This window comes from Equus asinus, chromosome 5, assembly GCF_041296235.1.
Source record: "Equus asinus isolate D_3611 breed Donkey chromosome 5, EquAss-T2T_v2, whole genome shotgun sequence".
Lineage (NCBI taxonomy): Eukaryota > Metazoa > Chordata > Mammalia > Perissodactyla > Equidae > Equus > Equus asinus.
The window spans coordinates 3,680,035-3,704,911 of NC_091794.1; the positions used below are offsets into that span (position 1 = coordinate 3,680,035).

Consider the following 24,877-nt stretch of genomic DNA (forward strand, 5'->3'; position numbering starts at 1 on the left):
TGAATTAGCTACTTCAAGGGAAGCTTTGGGCCACAGTGTAGCTTGCTGGGAGGCCGGGCCGGGGGAGGAAGGACGGAGAAGAGCTGCCCTCTAGGAAAGGTTCTTTGCATCTCTAGATGCCAGCGATGGGGTTTGACTGGGCATGGTGGTGATCAAGGAACCTCGTTAATGAAAAGCACTCTCTCTGGCCAGTTTTTCTGTAAGAATCCCCTTCATTATTGCTCTGATTCTGAGAAGACCCATAAACTTGATAAAAGATAAGCAGGCACAGGCCATTTTGAACATCTGCCCCGTCAGATAGGTTGGTCTCGAGCCAGCTGTGTGCTGGTTTCCCTCCCTCCCGTCCTTAACCTCTCTATGCAAAGGGCCTCTCTCCTTCCTGCTCTGGCTCCCACAGCACCCCCCTTCACCTTGTTCTGCTGTGCTGAAGAAAGGCCGCAACAGCCTGCTTAGTGTGATTTTCAACCACATTGACTGGGGACATTCGAAATGTCTTCAAGGATACTGGTCTTTAAGCCTCATTTGTCAGCGTGGAGAAAAAGGCATCCCCAAGTCGAAAGGCTTCAAGCATCAGACAGCCGCGGGGGACAAACAGTAAGCTTACAATGGGTTGTAAAACACGAGGGCCAGGGAGAGGCTCATCCGTTTCCGAACCCCGTTTCCTGCTCTGCTGTGTGTGCTTTGTGTCCCCACCAGCTGAAGACTCTGGCCAGCCTCACGCAAACTCACGAGCTGGGGGTATATGAAGCGTCATTTTCCAGACCCCGCACACCGCTCAGAGTCCTTCTGAACTTTGCCCTTCCTCTCTTCCCAAAAGCTGGTTGAACACCTGACTGCAGGGCCAGCTGACGGAAGTTGGCCTGCCCTTATCTGGAGAGAAGGAAAAGGGACTCTGACACCCCTCTGACAGCTTTACTGCCTTCTCACCGCTCACACCCACCATAATTTCCACGAGCTGTACTAAATTGTACTCATTCACCAATTCCCAGGTTTTGAGAGCCAAACTGAAGAAATGTGCTATCACAGTGGCTCAGTTCTGTTCCTTTCAGCGAGATACAGAGACTCAGGCTAAGTATTAACCGAGATGTGTTTGTCGTGGCACGCTTCTGCTGATTTCTCAGAAATTCTCATGGGATGGGGATGGGTGGTGGTAGTGAGATGAGCAAAGAAGTGGAATTTTTGAGATTTTACTCTATTTTAGGTCTTTAGAGGCAATTGTTCACATAGATCATTAACATAACTGGTTCTCCAAGCTAAGTGTAGGCTAAACATCCAGTTCAGTTGGGTGTTGCTGCCTTGCTTTTTCTTTAACTGAAGTAATTTTGAAATTAATTTTTCATAGAGGTATAGATACGACCCAAATATTCCCGAAAAGCTTTATAAAAGGGAAACAGTCATGGTGGCTGCCCCTTCAGTCCTTTAACTTCTGCCTTTAGCCCCTCCATAATTCTTCCCTACAGTAGTATGGCTGTGATAGCTGGAGGTGCAGTAGCCATTTTGTGACCAAGATTATGAAAATCCCATGAAAAAGTTTGCAGAGCAGTAAGATAGGAGCCTGGGTCCTGAGGGCCCCTGTCCTGGGCTGCCTAACTTTGGAGTTCTTGTTATATGTTAAGGTGCTGTCAGATTTTCTCTTTCTTGCAGCTGAAGTCTTTCTAACATGGTAATCATTCCGTATTGGTTCAGCTGCCCACCTGGAACCGGTCAGCCATGGCCAGGGGTGGGGTGTGGGATCGTGTTAGCACATCAGGACCTCCTACTATCATTGGTGCTGGGGAGGGTGGGGGGTGAGTATGGGAGGTCGTTTCTAGAAAAGGGGAAATGTGATGAGCAGACGATATCATAAATGCCTACTATAGAGAGAAACTTTTGAAAATTATTCCAGGGTATTGAGTTTGTGGATCTAGGATTAACAAAAATATGAAATTCAGAAAGAAGAACTAGCACTTATGGGGGGGGGGGGCGGGCAGGAGGTAATCAGTTTGATCCAGACAATTACTAGAAGAGTTATTTCCACAGTTTAGCCGGAGTTCTCCAGCTGTCCGTGTGCCTGGGAACAGGAGCTCCCTGGCCACCCAGCCCTTCACTACACCATGCACTCAACGTCCATTCGAGGAGGCTTAAGAATGTCATGGGTCAACTGAAAGGGGGGATCATTTGGGGAAATGTTGTGGACAAAGTGTTGGGATATTCACAGGTGTCCCTTCTGTTGGCAATCAGGGAACAATGGGCACTGGGCTCTGGGAGAGCAGTCAAGGGGGGACAACAGTGTTAAAGACATCTGAAACTGCTCCCGGTGCCTGCCTCCGTGCTGATCTCCCGGCACGTCCAGCTGTGGGGGTCGCAGAAGAGATGCAAAGCTGCTTCCGCTCAGCACGGAGCGTTTGTCTTATCTGGCAGACCAGGATACTCTCTTGGAAAATACACATCTAACACCTTTTAACTTAAACCTATGTCAACATCTTTTTAAACTTAGGAGTCAAGAATTGGTTTCCTTTGTTCTCTGTGCCTGTCTGGAGTGACCTTTTCTCCCTAACTGCTTAGCGAGGACCAGCACCTGCGTCTGGAGGTGATGAGGTTGAATGAATGCGGAAAGAGGGAAGGCGCGTTTGAGATGCTCTCACCTGCTGCAGACACGTTGAGCTTGAGATGCTGGTGGGCTGTATGAATCGAAATGTGGGCCCAGAGAGCATTGAGGGCTGGAAGGGTAATTTGTGAGTTGCCCGCAGCTGGAATAATGGAAAGTTCACAGAAGCACTTTTAGAACAAAAAGGATAAAGGGCTCAAAGTCAGAAGACAGGGCACCAGACACACTGAGGGACTAGGAAAGAGAGGTCTTAGGAGCTTTGATGCCATGTCACAGAAGCATGGGGGGAGAGGGCATTAGGTGGACAGTGTGGGCAGTGGGCAGAAAGCTGCACTCTGATCGGAGAACCTAGGTGCTGAGTACCGGATACCAGAAATTATGAAGTCACTGGCTGCTTTTGAGACAAGAGCTTCAGAAAACTGGAGGAGGTGGCAGCTAAATTGAAAGAAGATATGGAGCAGTAGGAACTCAGGGTGGGCAGTTGTAAGATTGATCTTTTGTTTGAGGTGGAAGACTTGAGCGTGTTTTTTGCTGAAAGGATGAGGCAACAGAGAGAAACTAAAAATGCATGAATATGCACCACCAGGAGACCCCATGGCCAGACCCAAAGTTTGTTTCCTTTGCTCCTCTTTCCAAGTGGAACTATTCGGCCTCCGTTCTGAGAGCACACAGGTCAAGGGGAGAGGAAAGAGGCTGGGGCAGTGGATGAAACACTTGAGCTATGCACACTACAAACACTGATCCATGTCCCTGCAAGGGACCTGGCTTTCTTCCTCCAAGTATCTGCCCCACCCTCACCCTCATCCCAGCCGGCACCCAGGCAGCCTTCACGTCCCCGCCTCAAGTGTAATCGAAGGGATATGAGAACTGGGTGGGTTCACTACTCCTGGTCAAACTGAGACCTGGATCTTTCTTTCTACAGACATTTATTTAGCACTTTCTATGTGCTGTGTTCAAAACAGCCCCCAAAGTTAGATGGAATCACACTTATTCCCTCGAGTGTAGATCAGGAAATGAAGCTTAGGGTTAGCTGTGGACCAAGTGTAGACCTTGTTTCTAATGCTCTCTTAACATTACTCCACTGTTCTTCATCGGACCCAGAGTCATTGTCCACTAAAACAGGGAAAGCAATGTTTCCTGAACACTTCCACCTCACTAGGAACTTCAGGTACGTGAAGGAGCTGCCACGCTTCTCCTACCCTCCCAGAAACGGAGGCTCTTGTCTCAAAAGCAGCCAGTGACTTCATAATTTCTGGTATCCGGTACTCAGCACCTAGGTTCTCCGATCAGAGTGCAGCTTTCTGCCCCCTGCCCACACTGTCCACCTAATGCCCTCTCTCCCCATGCTTCTGTGACATGGCTACACACTTTGCTCTCTGTGCATAAACTGAATAACAGATGTGCACTGACCAATCACGGACAGACTTTGAAAAAAGTAATGTGATTGGTGAGTGAATGTTACATGCACCTGTTATTTATGTAGTGATTTGTGGACTGAAGAGCCGGCACAAAGTCCGTACTTAATGCATTATCCACAGCTACAGAGCGTGGTAACTGAGTTTGAACTGTGTTGTTGGGGAGCTGGTGATGTTTGACTAAACCATGGTAACTAACTGAAATTCATGCATATTGAAACCATGCAGTACAAGGACTGCGTGTCCTCACTTTTGACCTGATTGTCTAGGTCCATAATTTAGAAGTCTCTACCACGAAGGCTAAAAAGCAAAGAAAACAAGATTCTCAACTGAATCAGCAGCACTTCTGTAAAAACTCAATCGTTTCATTAACTGGCGTTCTTGAAATACCTCATACTTCTTTTCTTGCCTATTTTCTGTGACTAACTGGCTGTTTGGAGACGCATAGAGAAGAATGTCCAAATATGGGAAGTGGTTTGTGGCTGAGACAACTAGTTGTCCACTAGAAATCCATTCTCCCCTCTTCGTTTAATGATGGCACTCCAGGTTTTAGTGGCGCATATAACTGCCTCGCTAAAGGCTACGTTCCCGTCCTCTCATGAACCTTATGACCAAATTCTAGCTGGTAGAATGTGAGTGAAACTGTTGCATGCCACTCCTGGATTTGTCTTTAAGAGGAATGGATGTGCTCCTCCCTGGTCTTTTCTCCACTGGCTGGGATACAGATGTGAGAGCAGGAAGTGGAGCAACCGCTTTGAACCCAGAAATGGAATCTGTGTGTTGAATGTGGATGTCAGAGCTCTCAAAGATAGTATGGGCTACTATCTTTGGACAGTTATATCAGAGAGAATAAACTTCAATCTTGTTTTAGCCACTACATTTTGGGGTCTTTTTGTTACAGACGCCTAACTCTAACCTAAAAAATACATGGATGGTTTCTCGTTTGGGAATAAACAATAGCCTAACATAGTAACACAGGGGATTTGTACACATCACACTAAATAGCTAATGGGTTCTCCTCCCTTCCAACTGTAATTTAAAGAGGACAAGAGAAAGACAGAAAGCCCAAGTCTAATCCCCTTCTGAGGGAGTACGTTGAGGACCTACTGAGGACAGTTAATGATGCAATGAAGCCACCACAGGTAGGAGGACACTTGCACAGAGTGGATTGCTCTTTCACGTTTAGCGGTATCTGTGTGCTGACGCTGCGGGTCTCCATTCCTAGTAACCGGACGTGCTGGGGTGGAGGTCTCCAACATTGAATTTCCTAAAGCCACTGAGGTCTGATGAAGGAGACAGTTATCTGGCAATATTTACGTAATTCTTTTTGTGACAAAAATAAATTCAATGTAGTATTAATTGGCTAAGTCATTGACATGGAACTAATCTATCCTAGTACAGCCACTGAGGTTTGTACATCATGAAATTTGGCTCTTTTGTTAAGGAACAGATAAAAGATCTGATTCACCACCACCGACAAATGTGTGATGCTCGTGTGCATGCGCTAGAGGGCGCTCTCCTTCTACTATTTTCTATTTGAGCAAAATTCACAATAATGGTTTGCAAACCTGTGCGCAGAGGAATCTTGTTTAAATGTATGCCCTTAGGCTGTGGAGGGCCCATGAAGCTCATTTTAATGAGAGGCTGCATGGAAGCAGGTTCAGAGGATGGCTCATGGAGCCTGACTGCCAGGTGTGAAACCGCTTGTGAATTGGACAGTTACTTAACCTCTCTGTGCCTCAGTTTCCTCTTCCATCAGATGAATTTGGAAGTAGCACTCACCTCTTAGAGTTGTAATGATTAAGTGAGTTGACCTAGAACATCCAACCTCGTGCTTGGCAACAGTTATTCCCTTTGTTATTACGAGTATTCTTTTTAGTAAAGATGTTAATTGATTTTGTTACAGGGAGACTTGAGAACCACCCTTGAGGAACACAGGACTATTTAAAAAAGAAAAAAGATACTCTCGACATTCTACCCAGACAGGCTAAGACTTCAGGTTCTGCCCATCAGCTAGAGTGTTAATGGAATGACAGGAACCAAAGGTGCAGAGTGGGAAATGGAGCCAGGCCGAGCTGGTCCTTGTGTGCTCCTCCAGGGCACTTGTCCTTCCTTCAGAAGATAGTGGAACTCTGTCTAAGGCATCGAGGCAGAAGATGGCATGATGAGATTTACATTTTAGGAAGGTCACTCTGCAGGCGGAGTGGGGATGCGGTGTGAGGGGTGAGGCTGGGGGCAGATGGATGGGGGAGCTCCGGTAGATGGAATGCTGCTCCTTTTCATCCTAAGGAACGGCCTTCAGAAAGCATCAGGGTCACTCACTTTAGTGACTCCAATAATAACAATTTGAAACTTATGAATCCTTTCTTCCTGGGAGATGAAAGTAGAGGCGAGTTTGTGATGGAACCCTCCGCCCCCTGCTTCGTGCACACTGTAGAGTATGCAGCATCGACAGGCGTCCTCCCCAGGGTCTGAGGCAGCACATCCCTCAGACCCTTCAGCAAAGAAGACTCTTGTGAACTGTGCAGTCACCAGGGAAAGATTGGACCGCTCTCCACAGCACCAGAAATGCGAAGGGGGCACATTCTGCATCTTGCTTGATGATCCTGTAGATGTGGGGTAGGTTTCCAGGAACCATGGTGCTTTAAGTGTCTGACCTGAGGATATTAAGATAAACTCCTGTTCTGCTGCATCGTGTCCCCCGCCAGAATGGGAGGAGATGTCAGGGGGCCAGGAGGAGGTGGAGGAGGAGAAGAGAGCTAAGGTCACACCCTCCTCCTCTGCTGTACTTGGAATTCACCAACACTGTTCTGCTACCGTCAGATTAGCAGGGTTGACAGTGCCGGAGAAATAGCTGCAGGAGTCTCTTCTCTAGTACCTGCAGAGTGACAATGACTGATATCGTGAGAAAGGAGTTCATCCCGCGGGGCCGCTCTGCCAGGCTCACTTCCCACTTGTGCACTCAGCCAAACCTTGTAGATCACCCACATGTTTATGCAGTCTCTAAGCCTCTTAGAAACATATCTGTTTCTAAGTCTCTGAAAACATGCAAAAGGTAAATAGATAAAACGGCTCTTGGGGCCAGCCCCCTGGAAGAGTGGTTCTGTGGCCCAGGGTTTCACCGGTTCAGATCCTGAGCGTGGACATGGCACCACTTGTCAGGCCACGCTGAGGCAGCATCCCACATAGCACAACCAGAAGGACCCACAACTAGAATATACAACTATGTACTGGGGGACTTTGGGGAGAAGAAAGAAGAAGAAGAAAAGAAGATTGGCAACAGATGCTAGCTCAGGTACCCATCTTTAAAAAAAAAAAAAAAAACTCTGCCATTATCAAGTCAAATTTTTAAAAACAATTTTTTAAAAAAAGCTCTTCCCTCTGTTGTTAAGATTACGGAATCATAAGATATTTTCTTAGACTATTTAGAGCTAGAAAGAACATAATCCAGTGGTTTTCAAATTTGGTTTAGTATCAGATCCCTTCAAATGAAATCCTAGGAAGAAGTTCCATTAATACATGAACAGAAAGCAGAGCGACTTCTCCTCGAGGAGTTTCTGGCCGGCCACTGCTCTCTGCTTGTCACACCTCCATCACCCTATCGGGTGAATGAATTCTTTGAACCCCCCCGGGACCTAGAAAGGCAAAGTCTGAAAGTCATGATTAAACCTGTTCTTCCATTTTATAGAGGACAAAAAAATGAGTCCCAGAGAGTTAATAATTATTTCAGCAAAGTGTAAAAGCCAAAGAGAGATGCAAGACCAATTGGAATGTGTGAGGGGTGAGAAGAAGGTTTAACCCAGATCCAGAGAAGGATTTCCAGTAGAAAGAGCTACAGACTTTGGAACTTTGAAGCCTCTGGCTGGGAATCCGTTCAATGGAGCAAAGCTGCTTATCTGTCTTGGGAGAATCAAAGCTAGCTTTTAATTACAGTCCCCCGTTGTGGTGGAGGTCTTCGGCTCTGCCAGTCGTTAGTCAGCACCATCCCTGGCATTATCAAACATCCATTACAGGTCTTCACGAGTTAAACACAGAGGCGCTTTGCCCTCTGGACTTTGTTCGTGCAGATCAATACTTTAGACAGATAACAACATGGCGATTTCCTGATGATTCGAGGGAGAAACATTACCCAGTTCCAACCTTTCTTACTTAACTTTCTGCAAAATCAAGCTCAAAACTTACCTGGCCAAAGCAATGTCACCCACCTGATAGCTCATTATTGTGTTCAGCAACTTCTATTTTCAACTCACCTTGCTGAACCTCTGTTGCTCCCCTGTGAAATGGAGATAATAAGACAGGTTTCTCAGTGTGTTTATATGAATAAAACGAAATAAGATCTGTTAACTGTTTAGCACAGTGCCTGGCACGTAGCAATTATTTTAAAACTATTAGTCTCTTCCCTGGCATGGATCTCTGATAGACTAAGGTCAAATTAATAAGAATTTGAAAGAGGTTTAATTTCTCTTTACGTATCTTCTCTTTCCTTTTAGAATACGCTTGGCTCTATTATTTTTTATTTCTTCCCTTCTTCCTCCTTTTCTTTTTATACTGGAATAATAACAATCAACTTTCATCAATGTGGAGGTTAACTGATATTATTAAGAATCAAAGTGAAGAATAAATCAGATACCCACATAAAATGATGTGGTTTGCCTTTAGTTTCAAAAATGTTTAGAATTGCTTTCCCTTGGACATTCACACAGAGGTGTTTGTTTCTCATCCCTCTCACCTCTGGATGGTTAGAGAACATCGCTTATCTTTAGTTCTTACGTCTTACAGCATTGGCCAAGGGAAGCACCTCTGGAGATAAGCAGATGGTCAATCCAGACCAGCTGAAACTAGTCCATGCTGTTTAAGCAGAAATTCTAGAACTGAAAAGTTCAATATCTGAAATAAAAAATGCAATGGATGGGCTTAACAACAGATTGAAGATTTCAGAAGAAAGAGTTACTAAACCTGAAGACAAATCAACAGAAATTATCCAACCTGAATAACAGAGAAGAAGAAAATAAATAAGAATTAACAAAGCCTCAGCAACCTGTGGGATGACATCAAGAGATCTATGTATCTTTGTGGTCACAGAGAGAGAGAGAGAGAGAGAAGCGGAAATGGTGCTGAAAAAACATTTGAGAAAAGAATGGCCCCAATTTCCCAAATTTGGTGAAAAACATCAGTTCACAAATATGAGAGGCTCAGCAAATACCAAGTAGGATAAATATAAAGAAAACCATACCTTGGAACATTATAGTCTAACCAGTGAGCACCAAAGATAGAGAGAAAATCTTGAAAGAAATCAGAGATCAAGGACACATTTCATACAGAGAAGAAAATAACGTGGGTAATGACTGACTCTAATGGGGCCAGAAGACAGTGAAATTACATAGTTAGAACCCTGGGAGAAAAATCTATCAACCCAGAATTCTATATCCAGTGAAAACATTCCTCAAAAATGAGGGTGAAATAAAGACATTTTCAGATAAATGAAAACTAAAAGAATTAATCACTATTAGACTATAAAAGACTACTTTTTATTTTCTTAATTAAAAAAAAATATACCTGGGGCTGGCCGGGTGGCATAGTGGTTAAGTTTGCACACTCCACTTCAGAGACCTGGGGTTTGTGGGTTTGGATCCCAGGTGTGGACCTAGCACTACTCATCAAGCTGTGCTGTGGCAGGCATCCCACAGATAAAATAGAGGAAGATTGGCACGGATGTTAGCTCAGCTACCATCTTCCTCAAGCAAAAAGAGGAAGACTGGAAACAAATGTTAGCTCGGGGCCAATCTTCCTCACACACACACACACACAAATACACCTGACTGCTTAAAGCAAATAAAATACGATTGTCTTATTGTTTTTTAACTTATGTATATATAAAATGTATGACGGCAATAGCACAAAAGATAAGGGAGGGGATATATGGGATTATACTGTTGTAATGTTCTTAACTTTACATAAAGTATTACAATATTAACTCTAAGTAGACTGTGATAATTGAAGGGTGAATAATGTAATCACTAGACTACCACTTTAAAAAAAAAGAGGTACAACTAAAAATACAGTAGAGAAATTAAGATAGAATACTGAAAAATTGTGATTAATTCAAGAGAAGGCAACAAAGGAAAAACAGAAACAACTACAGATGGGAGAAACAGAAAAAAAACAGCAAGATGATAAGTTCACTGTATCAGGGGTTAGAATAACTGAACCCAGATTTAAAACACAGCAAAACCCCAACAAGATGGCCTTTCTTGGTCATCTCAACTGGAAAGGCACTCGCTTCTGAAACCCTGTGATTCTCACAGAAGTTTTTCACATTATACTTGGCAAGATAGTTAACTGTTTACTGTATTTTCATGTTGCTAGATAAAAATTCTTTGAGGACGAGGACCGTGGTCAAATGGAAGAAGAGATGAAAACTATGCAGACCTTCAAATTTATCACAGATTCAGTTTGTTTCTTCTGGATGTCTAGTTTTCTTCCATGTGAATAAAAAAAAGAGTAGCATAAAATAGATTTGAACAATCTTTACAAGTTCATAATTAATAATAATTAATTAATAAGTTCTTAATTAATAATAAATAATTAATGCACTTATAATGTCTTCCAGTGTGAGCCTTGATGATCTAGGCATAGCCATACTGCATACACTTAATCTGTCTTTAAACGTGAGCCTTGATGTCACAGGCACAGACATACTGAATGCACTTTTAATGTCTTCCCATGTGAGCTTTGATGCTCTAGGCACAACTGCACTGAACGCACTTATAAAGTCTTCCTATGTGAGCCTTGGAGACCCAAGCACAGTGATACTGAAAACATTTATAAAGTCTTCCTATGTGAGCCTTGGAGACCCAAGCACAGTGATACTGAAAACATTTATAATGTCTTCCTATGTGAGCCTTGATAATAATGGGCACAGTGATACCGAACGCACTTAAAATATCTTCATATATGAGCTTTGATGATCTAGGCACAGTGATACTGAAAACATTTATAATGTCTTCCTATGTGAGCCTTGATGATCTAGGCACAGTGATACTGAATGCACGTATGCTATCTTCCAGTGTGATTCTTCATGATGTAGGCACGGAGATACTGAATGCACTTATACCAACTTCCAGTGTCAGCCTTGATGATATACACACAGCCACAGTGAAATCATGTATAATGTATTCCTATGTCAGCCTTGATGATATACACACAGCCACAGTGAAATCATGTATGATGTCTTCCTATGTTAGCCTTGATGATATACACACAACCACAGTGAAATCATGTATAATGTATTCCTATGTCAGCCTTGATGATATACACACAGCCACAGTGAAATCATGTATGATGTCTTCCTATGTTAGCCTTGATGATAGACACACAACCACAGTGAAATCATGTATGATGTCTTCCTATGTTAGCCTTGATGATATACACACAGCCACAGTGAAATCATGTATAATGTATTCCTATGTCAGCCTTGATGATATACACACAACCACAGTGAAATCATGTATGATGTCTTCCTATGTCAGCCTTGATGATAGACACACAGCCACAGTGAAATCATGTATGATGTCTTCCTATGTTAGCCTTGATGATACAGGCACAGCCACAGTGAAATCATGTATAATGTATTCCTATGTCAGCCTTGATGATATACACACAACCACAGTGAAATCATGTATGATGTCTTCCTATGTCAGCCTTGATGATATACACACAGCCACAGTGAAATCATGTATAATGTATTCCTATGTCAGCCTTGATGATATACACACAACCACAGTGAAATCATGTATGATGTCTTCCTATGTCAGCCTTGATGATAGACACACAGCCACAGTGAAATCATGTATGATGTCTTCCTATGTTAGCCTTGATGATATACACACAGCCACAGTGAAATCATGTATAATGTATTCCTATGTCAGCCTTGATGATATACACACAACCACAGTGAAATCATGTATGATGTCTTCCTATGTCAGCCTTGATGATAGACACACAGCCACAGTGAAATCATGTATAATGTATTCCTATGTCAGCCTTGATGATATACACACAGCCACAGTGAAATCATGTATGATGTCTTCCTATGTTAGCCTTGATGATATACACACAACCACAGTGAAATCATGTATAATGTATTCCTATGTCAGCCTTGATGATATACACACAGCCACAGTGAAATCATGTATGATGTCTTCCTATGTTAGCCTTGATGATAGACACACAACCACAGTGAAATCATGTATGATGTCTTCCTATGTTAGCCTTGATGATATACACACAGCCACAGTGAAATCATGTATAATGTATTCCTATGTCAGCCTTGATGATATACACACAACCACAGTGAAATCATGTATGATGTCTTCCTATGTCAGCCTTGATGATAGACACACAGCCACAGTGAAATCATGTATGATGTCTTCCTATGTTAGCCTTGATGATACAGGCACAGCCACAGTGAAATCATGTATAATGTATTCCTATGTCAGCCTTGATGATATACACACAACCACAGTGAAATCATGTATGATGTCTTCCTATGTCAGCCTTGATGATATACACACAGCCACAGTGAAATCATGTATAATGTATTCCTATGTCAGCCTTGATGATATACACACAACCACAGTGAAATCATGTATGATGTCTTCCTATGTCAGCCTTGATGATATACACACAGCCACAGTGAAATCATGTATAATGTATTCCTATGTCAGCCTTGATGATATACACACAACCACAGTGAAATCATGTATGATGTCTTCCTATGTCAGCCTTGATGATAGACACACAGCCACAGTGAAATCATGTATGATGTCTTCCTATGTTAGCCTTGATGATACAGGCACAGCCACAGTGAAATCATGTATAATGTATTCCTATGTCAGCCTTGATGATATACACACAACCACAGTGAAATCATGTATGATGTCTTCCTATGTCAGCCTTGATGATATACACACAGCCACAGTGAAATCATGTATAATGTATTCCTATGTCAGCCTTGATGATATACACACAACCACAGTGAAATCATGTATGATGTCTTCCTATGTCAGCCTTGATGATAGACACACAGCCACAGTGAAATCATGTATAATGTATTCCTATGTCAGCCTTGATGATATACACACAGCCACAGTGAAATCATGTATGATGTCTTCCTATGTCAGCCTTGATGATATACACACAGCCACAGTGAAATCATGTATGATGTCTTCCTATGTTAGCCTTGATGATACAGGCACAGCCATACTTAGTGCACATATATAATGTTGCTTTGTGTGAGTCTTGATGATCGAGGCACAGGATACTGAGGGGACTCGTAATATCTTCCTATGTCATTCTTGATGATTCATGAACAGCCATACTTAATGCACTTACACTGTCTTCCTATGTGAGCCTTGATGATCTACACGCAGTGTACCAAATGCACTTATAAAGTCTTCGTATATGCTATGGACATCCTACTCTGAGGCATATTGAATGCACTTATACTGTCTTCCCATGCGAGCCTTGATGATCTTTGTATAGTGATACTGAATGCACTTATACTGTCTTCCTTTGTGTGATACTTCTTGATCTAGGCACAGAGATGCTGAATGCACTTATACTGTCTTCCTTTTTGAGCCTTCATGATCTAGGCACAGGGACACTGATGAACTCATCCTGTTTTCATGTGTCAGCCTTGTTGACATTGGTACAGGGGTGCTGAATGCCCTCTGAGCATTGATCAATGTATAGTCCCTTTTACTTCCTTCATTTTCATGTCATGTTTGAAAACACAAAATTGCATTTGCCTGCTTGAAAATATTTTCAACAAATGGGTTCTCTGTAAAGCTTCCCTAGAGGAAAACTGATCCTAAAGTCTTAACCAAATATTTTACGTATGAGAAAATCAGAATACTGAGAATAAATCCAGAAAATGAGCATTTATTCCACTCATATTCTAATATTGTTTTTTACTCAATGTCTGATCCCATTACATACTTTAAAATTCTACCACAGAAGCAGTCAATAACCCTATCAATGTTCGTCAGCCAACTTCTGGTCAGAAAAGTATCAAGGAGTCATTTAGCTAAAATTCCATCAAAAAATTTTGAAACAAATACCTTTCCTTGAAATTTAATCTTCTCTTGGGAGTCTGTTCATGGGCATTTTCAAATGACATTTAAAAATCTTATAAATGAATGACAGTGTTAAAATCTGAAATCATGCAAATCACCTTACCTCCAAAAGTGCAAAATGGATAGATTCCAATACAAAAAGCAACTCATTTTCACCAAGAAAAGAGAGATTTTTGAAAACAGCATGGATTTTAGCTTTTTTCTTTTATCACCACTGGTCTCATACTTTTTGAACTCCTTTTTCATTTAGAGTCAATAGCACAGTTTATAACCTTTTTGTGTTTTTTATACATAGCAGCTTTATTGATTTATAATTCATATACTATACAATTCACTCAAAGTGTACAGTTCACTAGTTTTTAGTTTTAGTGTATTCACAGAGTTGTGCAACTATTATTATAATCAACTTTAGAATATTTTCATCATCCTGAAAAGAAACGCTGTGCCCCTTATAGTAACTCCTCATTCCCCTCAACCCCCTCAGACCTAGGCAACCACTCATCTAATTTCTGGTTCCAAAGATTTCCTATTCTGAACAGTTCATATCAATGGAATCATACAATATGTAGTCTTTTGTGTCTGTCTTCTTTCACTCAGCATGTTTTCAAGATTCCTCCGTGTTGCAGTGTGTATCAGTACTTCATTCTTTTTGATTGTTGAATAATATTCCATTGTATAGATACGCCACATTTTATTTATCCATTCATCAGTTGATGGACATTTGGTTGTTTCCACTATTAGGCCATTATGAGTAATGCTACTTTGAATATCCACTTACTAGTTGTTTTAATGACATATATTTTCATTTCTCTCAGGTATATACCTAAGAGTAGGATTCCTGGGTCACATGGTAACCCTATGTTTAACCTTTTGAAGAAATGCCATTCTGTTTTACAAAGCAGCTGTACCATTCCCACCAGCAATGTATGAAGGTTCCGATTTCTCCACATCCTTGTCAACACTTATTATTATCTGTCTTTTTGATTACAGCCATCCTAGTGGGGCAAATACAAATAGAAATGTTATTGTATAGAACCTATTTTTTTTTAATTGCTTCCTGTTTCTTACTCACCTAATAGCATGAAACTAGTTTTATACTTCTTTTATTTCCAATGCAGCCTGGCCTAGGTGACACATATTATAAGTGACCAATGAATTCTTTGTTAAAATTAGGTTAATATTGATTAAATGTTTGCTGAAACATCTAAAGACCTATATTACTTTCTGGGAACTGATTTAAGAACTAGTAGCCTACCAAAGGGTCCACAGTAAGTTGAAAGACAGGTACAGAGAGATATGTTTCTTAAAGTCCAGAATGAACTCTCAACTTCTAGTAATGGCAGACAGAATAATTTGAATTAATTGCTCCTCCAGAGAACAATTAGAAAATCTAGACAAACTATTTTTTTAATCTACTCATAGATACTGGAGACCTAATCAGGCAGTGAAGATCATCAGGGCCAAGGCTGAGGAAAATAGAGAAAAGTGTAAGAGTGGAACCATAGAGACGAATCTGCCAACTGGTCACTTTTGTCCTAAGGGTATGTGCCAACTGTGGAGGAGATCAGTAAGAAGTTGAGCAGAGCTTTTGACACTCTCATCTGGATGGAGAACAAAAGCTGGAAACAGGGATGACCAAAGCAAAGGAGAACAGCCCTGGTAAATCCCGTAATGCTTTGGGTTTATAAAGGCTAAACCATAAAAGTGTAGAGATTGAGACTTAGCCTAGTTTTATAATGTCTCAATCCCTGATATTCTATCAAAGTGATCTTGCATTGCTAGTAGTTTTAGACACTTCTCAGACAAATGTAAATCCACTTAAGATGAATTCAAAAGCCCTATGAATCCTATGCAAGGTAAATTTTTTAAAAAATCTAGGCAGATCATGGTAAATTGATGAAAATGAAAGAAAATCTTAACACCGGCAAGAAGAAGTGAGATTACCTTCAAAAGAGCAGCAATTTAGCCAGAAACTGACTTAGTAAGAGAAATCATGGCATTCTTGGGGCCAGCCCCATGGCCAAGTGGCTAAGTTCACACTCTCCGCTGTGGCAGCCCGAGGTTTCGCTGGTTTGAATCCTGGGTGCAGACATGGCACCACTCGTCAGGCCATGCTGAGGCAGCATCCCACGTGCCACAACTAGAAGGACCCACAACTGAAAAATATACAACTATGTACTGGGGAAATTTGGGGAGAAAAAGCAGAAAGAAAAAGAAGAAGATTGGCAACAGTTGTTAGCTCAGGTGCCAATCTTCAAAAAAAAAAAAGAAATCATGGCATCCAGAACACATTGAAATGATCTTTGGGTTCTGGAAAACAAATATTGCCAATCTAGAATTCTACATGCAGTAAAATATCCTTCAAGTAAGTGACATCCCATCAACTTTTCCATATTCTATTAGTCAGAAGCTAGTCACAAGTTCTACTTGCTTTCAAGGGGATGGCTTTATACAAGGCAATGACTCATCAGGGTCTGTTTAGGATATGTTGGCCACAGCAAAATAAAGACATTTTCAGACAAATGAAAACTGAAACATGTTCTTCATGTGGAAGAAAAGGATTCTATGTGAAAACCTAGACAAGCAGGAAGGAATGAAAAACGTTGAAAAGAATAAATGTATAGGTAAACGTAAAAAACATTGACCCTATAAGACAATGATAATATCTGTGGATCGTATACATAGAATTACAATACATGAAAACAATAGCAGGTGAGTTTTAAAGAACGTTTTTTGGATATAGAGTGTTTCAATATACTTGCATTTTCTGGGGAGACAGTAAATGTGACAAATAATATTAGACTTTACTGCTGATGCTAGTCTCTGGGACAACCATTAAAATAATTTTTAAAGTTTAACTGCCAAAATTGTAGAGCATTAAATGAAATAATAATAACAATGAAATCAATCCAAAAGATGGCAAGAAAGGGAGAAAAGAAACAGGTATGCCAAATAAAAAATGAATTCTAATACAGTAGATTTAAACTCAAATATGTTGGAACTCATGTTAAATTTAAATGCTCCAGATAAAAAATAATTTTCAGACTGAATTTTAAAAATAAAACAGCAGCAACTGTAGGCTGATTATAGGGGCAAATCTCAAATATAAACATATAGAAAGCCTAAACTTAAAAGATAAAAAAAAGTCATACCATACAAATACTTATGTAGCTAAATCAATATCAGACAAAATGACTTTAAGGCAAAAAGCATTAGAAGAGATTAAAAGGGAAACTTCGTAACGATGCATCAGTCAATTTACCATGAAGATACAGCAGTTCTAAGTTGTTTGTCCCTAATAATATATCCCCAAATTTTATGAAGCAAAGATAGACTGAACCTCGAGGGAAAATAGTGTATCATCAGAGAGGGAGCTGTTGGTACACCTTCCTGGTTACTGATAGAACAAGCAGAAAAAATTAAAGTAATAGAATATTTGGACAACTCAATTGATAAACGTGACTTAATTCACAAACAGAACACTGAATTTAACAACAGAAAAGCAGATGTGCAGTTATTATTTACAAAAATCGACCTTACGCTGAGCCATGAAAGCAATTCCCAACACGCTTTCAAATGATTGATATCATACAGAAAATGCAGCGCAAATGCAATCAAGCTAGAAATCAACAATGAGCAATAACTAGGAAATCTTCACACGTTTCAAAAGAGTGCAGTTCATTTTTAAATAAGCCGTAGATCCAGGATTAATACTAATAGTAAACAGAAATAGTTTGAACTGCAAGAACATGAAGATACAATGCATCCAAGTCTGTGGGGTGCACTCAGACATGTGCTTAGAGTGAAATTTATAGCCTTAGAGGCAAAGATGAGAAAAGAAAACAGGCTGAAAAATCAATGATTTAGGCATTCACATCCAGAAGTGAAAAAAGAGCAGCAACTTAATCCTAAAGACAGCAGACGGAAGGAAATCATAATGAGTTCAGAAAATGATGAAACAGAAACAGAATTCAATAGAAAAGAGCAGCCAAGCCAAATGTTGTTTCTTTGAAAGAAATAATAAATCCCTGGGGAGACTGATAAGAAAAAATAATTCAGAAAGCACAAATAAACAATAAAAGGAATCAAAAACAGACAGACCCTAAAGACAATAAAAATATGATTCTCTGTAATTATGAAGACTTTTATACCAATGGATTTGAACATTTAATGACATTAACAACTTCAAAAACAGTACAACTTTCCAAATCTGGCAAAAGAATAGAAAATATGAATAGATCTATAACTACTTAATCCCAAATTAAAAACCTTTCCATAAAATACTCCAGCCCAGTAGACTTCAGAAGTGAATGCTACCAATTAATTAAGTAATGCGGTTCTCACACAAACTCATTCAGATAATATCTTAAAAAGGAGAAATACTTCTCAACTCGTTTTGTGAGGCAGCCTGATACCAAAACCCTACAAGGACATCATGAGAAAGGAAAATTTCAAGACAATTGCACTGATCAACACAGAGGCAAAAATTCTAGGCAAAACATTAACAAACCAAGTCCAAAAATATGTAGAAAGAATAACCCATCCTCAACACGTAGCATTTCATTGAGAATGTAAGGCTCCTTTCAACGCAAAGATTAACCAACATAATTTACCACAGTAACAGAAGAAAGGAGAAAAATCATAAGATTGTCTAAATAGGTGAAGATAAAGGCATTTGATCAACTTTGACATTTACTCACGATTTCAAAAACCTCTTTGGTACAGCCACATGGGAAATAGTTTGGCGGTTTCTCATAAAACCGTAATGAAACCACCATATGACCCAGCAACTGCACTCATGGACATTTATCCCAGAGAAAGGAAAACTTATATTCACACAAAAATCTATACATGAATGTTCATAGCAGCTTTATCCCCAAACTGAGCCAATCCAGATGTCCTTCGGTGGCTGAAGGTTTAATAAAGTGTGATATATCCATATACTCATACTATCCATGATATCGCCATACTATGGAAAACTACCCAGCAATAAAAGAGATGAACTATTTATTTATGAAACAACTTGGATGAATCTCCAGGGAATTATGCTGAGTGAAAAAAGCCAATCCTGAAAGATTACATACTGTATGATTTATTTGATTTATATAAAAATTTTTAAAAATCAGAAGTTTAGAAATAGAGAACAGATTAGTGCTTACCAGGAGTTAGGGACAGTAAGCAGGGAGAGGATGGAAGGGAAAGAGGTGTGTTCATAAAAGGGCAACACAAGGACTCCTTGTGGTGATGGAAATCATCAGTATCTTGACTGGTGGATACAGCAGCCTGCACGCGAGATAAAATTGTACAGCACTAAACACGCGAGTGTATGTCAGACTGGGGAATCTGAATAAGATTGGTGGGTTGTCGTGTCAAGGTCCTGACTGTCATATTACAGTATGGCTCTGTAAAATGTCACCATGGGAAGGAACTGGATAAAGGGTACCCAGAATCCCTCTGTATTATTTCTTACAACTGCATACTAATCTGCAAATTATCTGAAAATAAAATGTGTAATTAAAAAAATAACTCCTAACAAACTAGTAATAGATGAGAACTTCCAATTCTGATCAAAAATAGTTCTAAAAAACACATAACGAACACCTTACTTCTTGGGGAAATATTGAAAGCTTTCCTTTACTATTATGAAGAAGACAAATAGCTGCTCTCCCACCTTTATTAGGCACTGTGTTAGAGGTTCCAGCTATGGAATAAAGCCAAAAAAATGAAATAAAAGCTATAAGGACAGGAAAAAATTAAAACAGTCACCATTCGCGAGTCATATGATTGTGTATGTAAAATTCCAAAAGAATCTATAGATAAATTTTTAGAATTAATGTGTATTAGCAAAGAGACCGGAAAAGTCAGTATACAAAAATTGTGCTTACAGTATGCAAAAATCAATTGTATACATTAGGAAAAAAGACCCGAAAATTTAAGATATGCCATTTACAATAAAAAAAATTAAACACAAGAATAAATCTAACAAAAGATGTACAAGCCTCTACATAGAAGACTACAGGCATTATTAACAAAAATTAAGGAAGATCAAATAAATGAAAGAATATACCAAAAAGAGTTTTTTAAAAATCAGTATTATAAAGGAGTCAACTTCCTTGGTTGATTTATGGAGCAAGTGCAATATCAATCAAAATCCTAAAAAGTTTTTGTTATTGTTGTTGAAATTGGAAAGGTGATTGTATAACCTACAGTGAAACGTGAAGAGGTATGGCGAGCCAGTCACTGTTAAAGAACACCGTGGGGAAATTTGCTCCACTGAGAATTATTTAAAAGAGTTATTAAATTATTTAAGAAATATTAAAAGGCTGTGGAAGTTAAAAGAGTGCGAGCGTGGCACAAAAATGGACAAGAAGTCCACTGGAACAGATAGAAAATGCAGAGACAGACAATGAGTACATGGACACACAATTATGACAAAAGTGGAGGTGCAGAAAAGTGGGTAAAAGATGGTCTTTTCAATAAATAGTGCTGGGTTAATGTATTAATTTTCTGTAGCTGTCATAACAAATAGCCACAAACTTAGGGGCTTAAAACAACACAAACTTAATATCTTACAGGTCTTTAGGTCAGAAGTCCAACATGCGCCTCACTGAGATCAAATCAAAGGATGGGCAGGGCTGCATTCTTTTCTGAAAGTTCAAGGAAAGAATCCATTTCCTTGTCATTCCCAGATTCTTGACACCACCCACGTTGCCCGCTCTACACCAGCTGGTGGCCCCTTCCTGCATCTTCAAAGCCAGCCATGTGGCATCCCTTTCACGGTTCTTCCCTCATCGTATCTCCCTTTGACCACAGCCTGGAAAGAGTCTCCTGTTTTAGGGACCCATGTGATTAGATAGGGCCCACTCAGATAATGCAGGATAATCTCCCCATCTCAGAGGCACACCTGTAAGTCCGCATTGACGTGGGAGGTAACATATCAGCAGGCTGCAGGGATTAGGATCTGGACATCTCTGCGGGGCCATCATTGTGCCTACCACAGTCAATTAGATACCCTACGCAAAAAACAAGAAACTTTCCTTTACCACTCATCATATACAAAATCACTTCCAGATGGGCTGTGACTCTAAATGTGAGAGTTAAAAAAATTAAGTTTCTGAAAGAAAATATAGAACACATCTTCATGACATTGAGGTAGTGAGTGATTTCATAACCAGGACACAAAAAACACAACATAAGATTGAGAAATTGGTCTAGATTAAAATTAAGAACTTTTCATCAAAAGATCCTATTAAAAGAGTAAAAATCAAGCCACAGAGCGGGAGAAGATGTGTGGAATATACATCAGCAATGAAGGGCTGTGTCAAAGTTTGGGTTCCCCTGAAAGCAGAGTTTGAGAAAAGGATTTGGGTACAGGAGCTCCTGGGGATGTCCTGTGTGTTACGCTTCACAACAAAACAAATTATCAACAGCAAAGAAAAAGGTCTTAAATGTATAGCTAACAGTTATTGAATGCCTTCTATGTGCTAAACTCCGTTCTGAGCATTTTATGTCAATCTGCTCAGTTAACCTTAAAACACGCCGGAGAAGTAAGTACCTTTCCAATCCCCACTGAGGAGGAAGCTGAGTTACAGAGTAGTTAATGCCCTGAGGCTACTGAGTCTGGTTCATGATGGGGGAATCTTTGTCTGTTTTGTTTACTGCCACATTCCCTGTGCCTAAAAAGTGCCCCTCAATTGAATAAAGTGGCAAACGCAGGATTCAAATCCACGCTGCCTGGGTAACGCCTGCATTCTTAGTCAACCAGGGCAGACACAACTCATAATGTTATGCACTCATTTAAAGTCCCCTATTCAGGTCCAAGCTATAAGAATAAAGATTATAAAAGTAGAGGAAAATGAAAATTATTTTAAGAATTTCATCCATTAATCTAGACTTCTTAGAGGAAAGGGGGATGGGAGAAACCAAAGACGTGAAGAATGTTTTGAAATACTTCTCTTCCCGACCGGGTTTGTTTAGGATCATATTCCTGCCGGTGCCGCCAGCCTTTAGCCCCTGCCAATGAACTCCACAGAGTACGGGAGCCCACCCTGATAGCCCTTCTCCGCCCCGAGCCTGATCCTTGCAGGAGCCTCCCCAGCTGAAAGACATGTTGGTGTTGGCTGTTAGTTCAGCTGTCGTGGTTCCAGTCCCTGAGTCGTATTAAACCAAAATCAAAACCAAACACATGTTCCCCTAAGAAACAGGCCGCTGGGCTTTCACACTAAATACCGAGCATTTTTTCCCAGTAGTCCAGGAGCTCTCGCAGTCCGGGGATGCTGACCAAGAAATGTATTGTCCAGACTACAGGGCATTGTTCAGAAGTTTTTTGTTGCTGTTGGTGGATGGCGGTGGTGGTGGTGGTGTGTGTGTGTGTATTTGAAACCAATGTAGAAAAATTCAGGCAATGGTCTGCTCTCATTTTAAGAGAAATGATCACCAGTAAAATTTCACATAATAAAGACATTAAAGTCTCTTCTGAGAGATCACAATTTCCCTTCTGTTGGGAGTTGGCCAAGTTGTTTTTGGTGGGTGAAGGGAACATTCAAAAGTAGCATTCATGGTCCAGCCCAATGGAGTAGTGGTTAAATTCATGTGCTCCACCTTGGCAGCCCGGGGTTCACAGGTTCTGATCCCAGGCACAGACCTACACACATTGTTCATCAAGCCATGCTATGGTGGCATCCCACATACAAAATAGAGGAAGATTGGCACAGATGTTAGCTCCCCGACAGTCTTCCTCAGGCAAAAAAAAGAAGATTGGCAATGAATGTTAACTCAGGACCAATCTTCCTCACAAAAAGAAAAGTATTATTCATATGTTTTCATTGAAACATGCATTTAAATGGACTACAAATCAACAGTTGTCTACTGAAGCTAGAGAAGTGGCTGTTATGGTGACTTTAGATACAAGTTTTTGGCACTTAGGATGATTATGTCTCTAGAGAAACTATACAGTCTAACAAACTAATGTATACCTATTCCTTGTGCATTTTACTTTCTATGAAATTTATGTTTATATATATCCATTATATCAAATCATGATGCTTGCTTATTGCTATTTCCTCAATCCTACTGAAAGGGGGTGATTTATATTTTCCTTAGAATACATTGTTTATATCCAGTGATCTTTTATTCAGTCACAAAAAAAGTATTCATTTTGAAAGCTATGATTTCACATACTTTCACTAGAATTATATGTAATAAAGTTCCAGCCTATAGGGAACAATTTTTTTTAAATAGGCATATCAGGAGGAATAAAGAACAAATTTCAAATATCTAATATTGTGAACAGTATTATTTGCTGTTTATCAAATTTTGTATTTTGTTTATTATATTTTCATTTTTTTTGATATAAAAGAGTCCACAAGTATAACTAAATGTGTTTAAAAATGTTTGTATCCTTGTAGGTCTTTTCATATTCTTATATTAGTAAATTGGAAAAAGAAAGCATTTATTTGAACACAGTGGGATGAATGGCATGGTAGAAAGAACCTAGATTTTTGGAGTCAAATCTTTGGAGATGAGTTCAAACCCAGCTTCTGCCACTAACTAGCTGTGTGACTGTCATGACCTGATCTCTCCTAGATTGTTTCCACCTTCATAAGAAGGAATACAATACCAGCCTTGCAGCCCTGCTGTGAAGGATTTTTATCCACCAATCTCTTCAACATTTAAGCATTTCTGAATCCTACTAACATAAGTATTGAAATAAACAAACCTCTTCTTCGTCTGGTTATGCTACAGTTCATCAATATCTAAAAAGCGTGGCCCCAGCATTAAATACAAATATGATAAGGTGTGAGACATAAAGCTCCTCAAGTCCTTAGTTATCCTTATCACCATGTGGCACTGACCAGCTGCTTCTGGGAGGCACCAGGAAGTGTGTGTTGGACGGGTGGACTCTGCGAACATAACTCGCTGCACAGTTGCAGTAAGACTAGTTATCTCCTGTGATCTGGTCACTAAAATTACTTACTGAAAACTGAATTGCAGCCATGAGGCTTCAGAAGAGGCTCACCTCCAGCATCGTTCGCTGTGGCAAAAAGAAGGTCTGGTTGGACCCCAATGAGATCAATGAAATCGCCAATGCCAACTCTCATCGTTGAATCTGGAAGCTGATCAAACATGGGCTGGTCATCAGGATGCCTGTGACTGTCCATTCCCTGGCTCGATGCTGGAAGAACATCTTGGCTCACAATAAGGGCAGGCATATGGGCATGCGCAAGCAAAAGAGTATGTAAGTGCTTGAATGCTGGAGGAGGTAACCTGGATGAGGATTCTGCAAATCTAAGAAGATTGACCACCACCCTGTGTATCACAGGCTATACCCGAAGGTAAGGGGAACGTGCTCAAAAACAAGCAGATTCTCGGGGAACAATCCACTAGCTGAAGGCCAACAAGGCCAGTGAGAAGTTGTTGGCTGACCAGCCTGAGACCCACAGGTCTGAGATCAAGGAAGCCTGTAAGAGCCATGAGGAGCGGCTCCAGGCCAAGGAGGGGGAAGTCTTCAGCACTGAGAACAAGAACTAAAGCACCCTCTCTTGTCTGCACACAGTGGCCATGGCGATGGTACAGGCCAATCATTCAATGAAGCAAGGCTTCATCTGCCTGAGGGGAAAAAGGGTGAACTACATTTGTTTTTCCGTCAACTCTTTGGTCATAGTCAACATTTAGTCAACTAAAAATTGGTGCATGTGAAAAATTGTCTTCTTCATATGAACTACTGTTTAAAAAGATCT

The 24,877-nt window shown here is 40.4% G+C and overlaps 1 pseudogene; it reads left to right on the forward strand.

The window, feature by feature from the left end:
• The first annotated feature begins 24,133 nt into the window (after positions 1-24,133).
• On the forward strand, positions 24,134-24,668 carry LOC106824245 (large ribosomal subunit protein eL19-like; annotated as a pseudogene).
• The last annotated feature ends 209 nt before the right edge of the window (positions 24,669-24,877 follow it).